This window comes from Aulonocara sp. 'chitande type north' Nkhata Bay, linkage group LG3 (assembly GCF_057382095.1).
Source record: "Aulonocara sp. 'chitande type north' Nkhata Bay isolate Kocher_YH1m ecotype deep benthic linkage group LG3, A_spYH_male_GT1.1, whole genome shotgun sequence".
NCBI classification, from domain to species: domain Eukaryota; kingdom Metazoa; phylum Chordata; class Actinopteri; order Cichliformes; family Cichlidae; genus Aulonocara; species Aulonocara sp. 'chitande type north' Nkhata Bay.
Window position 1 is genome coordinate 10,958,256 of NC_141346.1, and position 9,484 is coordinate 10,967,739.

Consider the following 9,484-nt stretch of genomic DNA (forward strand, 5'->3'; position numbering starts at 1 on the left):
CTGTCAGTGAAAACTCAACAGTATCTGTGTGTCATCTGCAAACCTGACTGACTTTTATATTACACAGTACAGAGGGGAGGTCACTGTAGCATTAGATTCAACCTTATTCTAGTGAATCAGTGCTTTCAGTGACTTTCAGATGGAGTACAAGGAGAAGAACAAGTGAGTATCAATGATTGTCAACTGATAGTAAAACATGAGCATGTGTGTTTCCACCAACTGACCAGAGCTTAGAGGACAAATATCAAAATGTGTGCTCAGATACAGATGTTTAAGCAGCTGTGAAAGAACATATCTGGAAGTTTTTGGCACTGAGGAAGTAATTGCCTTTGATTATGGAATTCCTCTAATAACTCAGAGCAAAAATACTCTAAGCGACAAAATGCATAAAGTAATCTTTACAACTTTTACAAGGTACAAGACTACAAAGAGATAAACAAGTGAATGTCAATGATTATCAGCCGTTCATAAAATTAATCAGCACGTGTTGTTTTAGAAAATCCAATGTGAATGTAGGAACCATGAAGGTCACTGACATGGTATAACTTGAAGATGAACTTCTACTCTTCATGTGTAACATGACACTTGGTTGACCACCCTTCCCTCTCCAGTTCAATAAAACCACAGCTGTCCTTTTTTGTTTCTTTCTTCTCTGACCACTTAGGTGAGAAAGCTAGTGTTCAATGCTTTTCAGAGAATGAATTAATCTCTGACCCTTCCACTCCAAGCACTCCTCCAGATGCAGTGAACAGTCTTATAAGCAATACAAGAGCATGCCGAAGAGTCTTGGTTGCTAAATACAGCAAAAGTATTCGGCCCCCTTGAATTTTTCCACATTTTGTCACATTACAGCCGCAAACATGAATCAATTTTATTGGAATTCCACGTGAAAGACCAACACAAAGTGGTGTACACGTGAGAAGTGGAACGGAAATCATACATGATTCCAAACATTTTTTACAAATAACTGCAAAGTGGGGTGTGCGTAATTATTCAGCCCCCTTTGGTCTGAGTGCAGTCAGTTGCCCATAGACGTTGCCTGATGAGTGCTAATGACTAAATAGAGTGCACCTGTGTATAATCTAATGTCAGTACAAATACAGCTGCTCTGTGACGGCCTCAGAGGTTGTCTAAGAGAATATTGGGAGCAACAACACCATGAAGTCCAAAGAACACACCAGACAGGTCAGGGATAAAGTTATTGAGAAATTTAAAGCAGGCGTAAGCTACAAAAAGATTTCCCAAGCCTTGAACATCCCACAGAGCACTGTTCAAGCCATCATTCAGAAATGGAAGGAGTACGGCACAACTGTAAACCTACCAAGACAAGGCCGTCCACCTAAACTCACAGGCCGAACAAGGAGAGCGCTGATCAGAAATGCAGCCAAGAGGCCCATGGTGACTCTGGACGAGCTGCAGAGATCTACAGCTCAGGTGGGGGAATCTGTCCATAGGACAACTATTAGTCGTGCACTGCACAAAGTTGGCCTTTATGGAAGAGTGGCAAGAAGAAAGCCGTTGTTAACAGCAAACCATAAGAAGTCCCGTTTGCAGTTTGCTACAAGCCATGTGGGGGACACAGCAAACATGTGGGGGACACAGCAAACATGTGGGGGACACAGCAAACATGTAGGGGACACAGCAAACATGTGGAAGAAGGTGCTCTGGTCAGATGAGACCAAAATGTAACTTTTTGGCCAAAATGCAAAACGCTATGTGTGGCGGAAAACTAACACTGCACCTCACTCTGAACACACCATCCCCACTGTCAGATATGGTGGTGGCAGCATCATGCTCTGGGGGTGCTTCTCTTCAGCAGGGACAGGAAGCTGGTCAGAGTTGATGGGAAGATGGATGGAGCCAAATACAGGGCAATCTTGGAAGAAAACCTCTTGGAGTCTGCAAAAGACTTGAGACTGGGGCGGAGGTTCACCTTCCAGCAGGACAACGACCCTAAACATAAAGCCAGGGCAACAATGGAAGGGTTTAAAACAAAACATATCCATGTGTTAGAATGGCCCAGTCAAAGTCCAGATCTAAATCCAATCGAGAATCTGTGGCAAGATCTGAAAACTGCTGATCACAAACGCTGTCCATCTAATCTGACTGAGCTGGAGCTGTTTTGCAAAGAAGAATGGGCAAAGATTTCAGTCTGTAGATGTGCAAAGCTGGTAGAGACAGACCCTAAAAGACTGGCAGCGGTAATTGCAGCAAAAGGTGGTTCTACAAAGTATTGACTCAGGGGGCTGAATAATTATGCACACCCCACTTTGCAGTTATTTATTTGTAAAAAATGTTTGGAATCATGTATGATTTTCGTTCCACTTCTCACGCGTGCACCACTTTGTGTTGGTCTTTCACGTGGAATTCCAATAAAATTCTGTCTGGACAATGTCATATCATGAGTAATAATTAAAAATAATCCATATACATAAAACAAACACATGCACACACACAGTGACATTTTAGACCTTCAGAATACTGTATATACTTTGGGCATCTCGGTGCTGATCCAGAATCCTTACATTATTATTTATTACTAGAGCTACAATAATAAAGCAATGAGGAGGGGGAAGTAATAAATATGAAATAATGTATTTATGATGATTCCATTTGTTTCACTATCCACTCTGTGCAGGGCAAAGCTTATTACATGTTTAAACTGTAGAGATACAATCATTTTACTGCTGTAAAATCCAAATTTTGTCTTATTTAAAATATAAATCTAATATAATCTGCTTCTTAATGTATGTTCTTTAAAATACAGTGTGGCGTGGGTGTGGTCTCTGGCCAGCTGCAGAGGAGGGGTGACGCAGTGAGCTCCCGGGGCGGTGCAGGGGCGGGGTGAACAGGTGTGCTGGGATCTGACAGTGATTGTGTCTCTTTATATGTTGGCAGTGACAGTCGGAGGAGGAGGGCGGACATGACAGCAGAGAGAGAGCGGGAGTGTCTGTGTCCCTGTACAAACGCACAGTATTAAATAAAAGTTCGGCTGTCGTCAAATTCGCTCCAGCTTATATTTCTTGGGTCCAACGTTACATACAGCTTGTGTTTTTTAATATATCATAATTATAATAATGCATAATTATGTGGACATGCATATTAGATCGTTTTTTAGTGGAATATAATCCCTCCAGAAAGGCAGGAAAAGCTCTGTAACTTGCTTTAAAACTAAATATGTTCCCTAAAACGGTGACAGAGCTACAGACACATGACAGCCTTACACAGGTAGCCAGCAGCTATGACCAGCACTACTTGTGCAGTTAATAAAAGGACAGGTAATGTTTGTCGCGCTGTTGCACACACAGCACGCTCGTTTGTTTCAGTTCGTCAGTTGCAACAAGACAACTTACCAACGTGTACGTAATAAGCTGATACTCCTGGGTGCTACACACTACAGTGTACGCTGTACACCTACTTACTGGTTGTGTCGCATCAGTCTGTGTCTCTGAGTTAACTTGTGTTTCTCCTACAGCTCCGGACCGCTAAAAATGCGCGTGCTCTTTGTGAGCTCGTTCCCGGCTCGTAACCAGCGCGTTCTGCCGTCAAGGGCGATCATTGGTTAAATGTGATCATGTGACTGATGCAAGCCAGATCCTTTTATTTAGCAAAACTATGATTAATAGTTAAATATTATTGTTGAGGGGCACAGACAAGACTCCGCAAAAATTTTTTAAAAGTTGCCTCAACAAAAGGGCACTCTGGGCACCCATCAGGAAAGGGGCGGGTGCTCAAGCCCCTCCAGCCCCCCCCCCTCTGCACGTGCCTGCTGTTACACCATCGTAGGTTATACAGGCACTGATCCAATAGGTGTTTTGGCAGCCATCTGCTGTGACTGGTTGGGGGTGACGGAAAAGAGACGAGGGCAGATGGCGACAGGATAAAAGACACACATCAGGAAGAGACAAAGTTTATTACTCCTACTGATTAAATATCACAAACAACAGCCAATACAAACTAAACAACAAGCTAACAGGGGTGCTGCAGTCTTGGAATAAAACTGCAGAGATGATCAGTCTATGAAACCAAAGGTGCGTTTTATATTGGGAGAAGTACCAAAAAATGTAAATAATGGGATATAAACTTGGCACTAGGACAAGCAAATGATTTTAAACTGGGCAGGAAAAATAAGATGCTTTTGAGTGGAGTCTCATGGGTCCCCCAAATATTTGTATCTTTACAAAAAATAATAATAACCAAAGCGCAAAAAAAGAGTAATATTTGGCATAATTAAAACTTGCCTACTAAGAATGACATAAAAATTACATAAAGTAGCACAAACACTTTAATATGCCACGGGTAAATTGAGCTGTGGCATTTTTCCTTTTTAAATCCGCCTTTTTTCTGAGCTAATTGAAAGCTGTTTAGAGATCCGTGGTTCTTTCACAGAAAATGATGCATTACTGTAAACTGAACACAATATAAAGTATTTAAAATGAGTTAAGCTTAACACATGTGCCGCAGTGACATTACTGCAGGTGTGATTCACTGACAATCACTTCCTCACTGAATGTTTCAGTGGTGCAGTTGCTCGGGCCTCTGAATCTCTGTTTTTTTGTATTTACCTGCTGCTGATGCTCCTCATGCTTACCTCTGGTCTTACCTTTGCTTCTTCCCCTCTGCTTGGATCTTCACCCATGTGCCTGTTGGACTGTCCTCTCCTCTGTAAACTCAGAGACCTCCTTGCCCTCCCCATTACACATTCTGGCTAAACTTGATAAAAAAAATACTGTAAAACCTAGGGATGGGTATTGATAAGATTTTAACGATTCCGATTCCATTTTCGATTCTGTTTAACGATTTGATTCTTTATCGATTCTCTTATCGATTCTTTTTTTTTTTAAAAAAAGGAGAACACTAAGGTCGATTAGCTCAGAGCTTTGTTTTATATCTTCTCTTTGAACAAGATAGAAATTTAGGAGTAACATGGCCTTACAAACCCAACAGTGAGATCTTGAGAGATCCAGCCTACGGCTCTTCAATGGGGTGTCACAGGGTCCCCAGGAAAAAAAATTGTAAATGTAAAATAATAAAATAAATATTCTTGTGAGACATATCACATATTGACGGGGTCGGGTTATGTTAAAAAGTATAAATTGTTATACTTTGTTCATTGGTTCAAAGGTACCCCACACTTCTTTTTTTGTTTGCTTGTTTGTTCTGGTGTATTTTTCATTTGAACTGTTACTCTGCCAGAGTACTCATATTTACAAGATGGCATTGATGTATCAGGAAAACTATTTTGTACGTATGTTCCTTGAAGGGGATTGAAGTCGTTCTTTTTTCCACCGCAGCGAAGGGCTAGGAGTAGGACAGGAGCTGCTGTATGTTTTTGTTATCGAATCGATCTGATTGTGAAATAAAGCATATGCAGTGAGAAAGCAACTCCAGGAGTCATCCCTGCCTTAAAGCTGCAACATTCTTCTGTAGCAATAACAAAGTATAACATAAATTGTTCGGTGGCAATTACACAAGAATATCCAGTAATGTCCCTGCCTACAATTAAACACATTCACTTACCAAAAATCGGGGGCATCTGCTGTGGCAAATGGGTGCAAGCCTTTGACCACAAACTTAGACACTGCTCGGTGACATTCGTCTATCCTGGCCTGAAAGGAGACGCTACCGGTAGACTGCAGCGAGAACTGCCAGCATCTGAGCCAGACTCTGTCTGTCTCATCATGGTCACCTACATGTACAGTAATGGCAGGTCTTGTAATAAGGCAGATTGCGCTAACATAATATGCACTGTTAGTTGATTATTTACCTGCCGCATTAACGGGAGAGGACGTGCAAACGTTAGCGCTGCTGCTGGGTTGAGAGTCACGAGTCCGGAGCGGAATTAAAAACGCGTGTCATCGCGTGTTTTGTGAGCAAATGCTTTTGCATATTCGTAGTGTTTCCTCCCTTAAATGAAATATCTACTTTGCAAGTTGCCCTGTTGTCATCGGTTCTCATAAAGTATAATCAAACTTTTGAGCGTTTGAGCCGCTTAGGCGCCATGTTTCCTGCCAGGTAAATGACGCTCCGCAACGTGGTGACGTCATTCGGGGCGACTGGAATCGATAAGGGAATCGTTTGCAAAAATGGCAAACGATTCCAAGTAATTGAAACAGTGGGAACCGGTTCTCAACAAGAACCGGTTTTCGATACCCATCCCTAGTAAAACCAATGTGTCCTGCATTTGAGTCCAATTATCATGAACATAATTTCTCTCTTTTTAGTTAATAGATCAGATTGTGTGCTTTATAACATGTTTCCTTTATTTGCCTTTTCTTTCTGTGGTCATGTTAAAAAGCAGAGTGTAGTATATTGTTAGAGAATTGAGCCTGTCCACAGTAAAATAGTCACTTCTTTAAACTTAGTCCAAAATGGTGAGAAGAACCTTAACCTCACCTCAGAGTCTGACCTTAAACAACATTCAGTGTTCTGTTCTTCTTTCTGCTTTGTCCTCTCTTGTTTTCATCCATGTTTCTAGAGTTACATTTATTTATACTTTGTGTCGGCTCAGTGATTTATTTTTCTGTCTGCAGGTAGAAAAATCATTGACGTTTGCAGATGACACAGATGCTGTTATGTTTTCAGTGACTGAATGGAGATCATTGCAGTTTTCTTTGTTCTTTTTCCACAGATCAGACCACGAGCAGACTGCACTCCAACAACCCCGTCCACACTACATTTGACTGGTACTCACACTGCCCTTGAACATAAACTAAACAACATGTTGATTCCACCATGTTAGAAGATTTATAGAACTATCATATCATCCCCTTTATGCCTCCGTACTTAAGTAAGTACTTAAGTAAGTAAGTACTCATTCACCCCTCTTTCTGTCATGGTATAAAAAGCTCAGGTTTGCACAGACACACATACTACGTCTGAAAAGAAGATCCAAGGTAAAGTGTTGGGTCGGGTAGTGAGACTATGCTTAATGGTAATTTGTGACATGACAATATTGCTGTAATTTCCAGAGAAATTGATGGCGGAAGGAAGAAGATCTTGCACAGTTCATTTTGCACTTGCATTAGAGCATGAAGCAAAGGTGGAGAGTCAGAAGACTGAAACTGACCAGTTGAAACAACAGCAGTTTTTTTTAATCATACGCACTGGACTCTAAACTAAAAAGTGATTATTAAATGTGAAAAAATGTAAAATTGCTGTACTGCATGGTAATTGGTTTGTTTCAGTGTCATGGAGCTGCAGATGTTTTAGAACATAAATCCTGAAAAACGCAACCAAAACCACCCCCCCCAAAAAAAAAAAAAAAAAAAAAAAAAAAAAAAAATATATATATATATATATATATATAATTTTTTAGGGGTGCAACGATACACAAAATTCACGGTTCGGTTCGGTTCGATACTTTGGTGTCACGGTTCGATATTTTTTCGATACAAAAAAATGTTCATGCATTTTTAATTTGTCATTTATTAAAATTATAAATATATATTTTAACTCAAAAGTACAGTTTTTAAATTTAACCCTAACCCTTGTGCGTGTTTTTTATTTTGACAGCGAATGCGCACCTGCGGACCACTTATGTGCAGCCCTGGTTATTTAGCTCGTCATATTGCAGCCACAGAAATTCTTTTGTCCATGAAACCATAAAGCTGCACTTTCTTTTTGCCTTATAGTCTGATTTGTCATAACTTCTCCGTTTTGTGGTAAGCTTTTATTTGGCTGTCACTTCTTCACCCTGACCTGTCTTATTTGGCTCAGCAGAACTGAAATATAAATCCTGCTGCTTTTACACACGCACTCACATAAGCTCAGCGATTCTCTGCGCGATCAACCTCTCACATGTTTAAGCTTGCTGCGGGAGATTTCACTTGTCATGTCTGCATAGTAAGCTAACGATTAATAAGACGATGTCAGAGGAATTGGTGCACAAATTATCATCACTCACAGATCAGTGCTGTCGCTCTCTATACACAGTTCGCACGATTGCAAACTGAAAGCAAAAAAACAAGCGCAAATTCAAACGCGACTTCAATATGTCACATATTGACAGTGGCTCACCGATGCCAATGACATAATTACCCAGCTACATTTCTGAAAGAATGCAAAAGCATTGACATATATTTTTCCTACAATAGCCCGACGGGCAGGGAAGAGATAGATTTTGGTAGCCCGACTGAAAAAATCGCTAGCTCCGGGACGTCGGGCTAGCGATATTGCGAGCCCTGTATCTGATTGAGGAATCACTCATCTTTGGAAAAGAGAGTTTATTACAGAGAAATGGCTCTTTCCAAAATAAAAGCTATACTATCCGCTTCTTCTGGGCTATATTCTCAGCAGCATAAGGAGAATCATGTGCTAACAGCTGTCTAAATGACTCGGCTAAAGTTAGTAGCATGCTTGCTTTTTTTTGTCTGCTTCCACTTGTCTTTGCACTAGGATGATGTCGGCGTAAATGTGCAGTCATATTCGTTGTGTTCCCACTAGTGCTTTCAGGTTAATCTCGTTGAAATGACCTTAACGCCACAACACGGCAAATCTCCGTTAACGAGCTACCGCCGATCGCCCCGTGCATGGGGCTAGACGGCCAACACGTTAACGAGCTAACTGCGCTAACACACTAGTTCCCACCCATGTAATTGAGCATTGCATGGCACATCCAACATACTGTTTTACTTTAGTCCATGACTCGCTTACCTTCAGGGTCATACGTCACATTAAAACCAAAATAATTCCAAACGCCAGATCTGAATGAGGTTCAATTTGCCTGTTGCAAGTAGAGCTTAACTTCTGTCTCGCTAGCTTGCCCTGCGCTCTTCCTTCTGACGATGCTGTCTGTGTTGAGCGCTCAGTGGATCTGCGCTCGACAGTGCAGCCTAGGCGGAGTAGTCGAACACAGATTCACTGAGCGCTCAACACAGACAGCATCGTCAGAAGGAAAATTGATAAAATAAATTACAAATGTTGTATTGTTCGATACATATGCGTACCAAACCGAAAGCACTGTATCGAACGGTTCAATATCGATACGAATATCGTTGCACCCCTAATATATATATATATTAGGGGTGCAACGATACACAAAATTCACGGTTCGGTTCGATACTTTGGTGTCACGGTTCGATATTTTTTCGATACAAAAAAATGTTCATGCCTTTTTAATTTGTCATTTATTAAAATTATAAATATATATTTTAACTCAAACGTGCAGTTTTTAGATTTAATGTTGCTGAAACAACAAAGGGATAAAATAAATTTATCTGATCAAGAAATCACTCATCTTTGGAAAAGAGAGTTTATTACAGAGAAATGGCTCTTTCCAAAATAAAAGCTATACTATACGCTTCTTCTGGGCTATATTCTCAGCAGCATATTAAACATATCAGGTCCCCATAAGGAGAATCATGTAGCATGCGTGCTTGTTGTTTTTGTCTGCTTCCACTTGTCTTTGCACTAGGATGATGTCGGCGTCAATGTGCAGTCATATTCGTTGTGTTCTCACTAGTGCTGTCAGCGTTAATCTCGT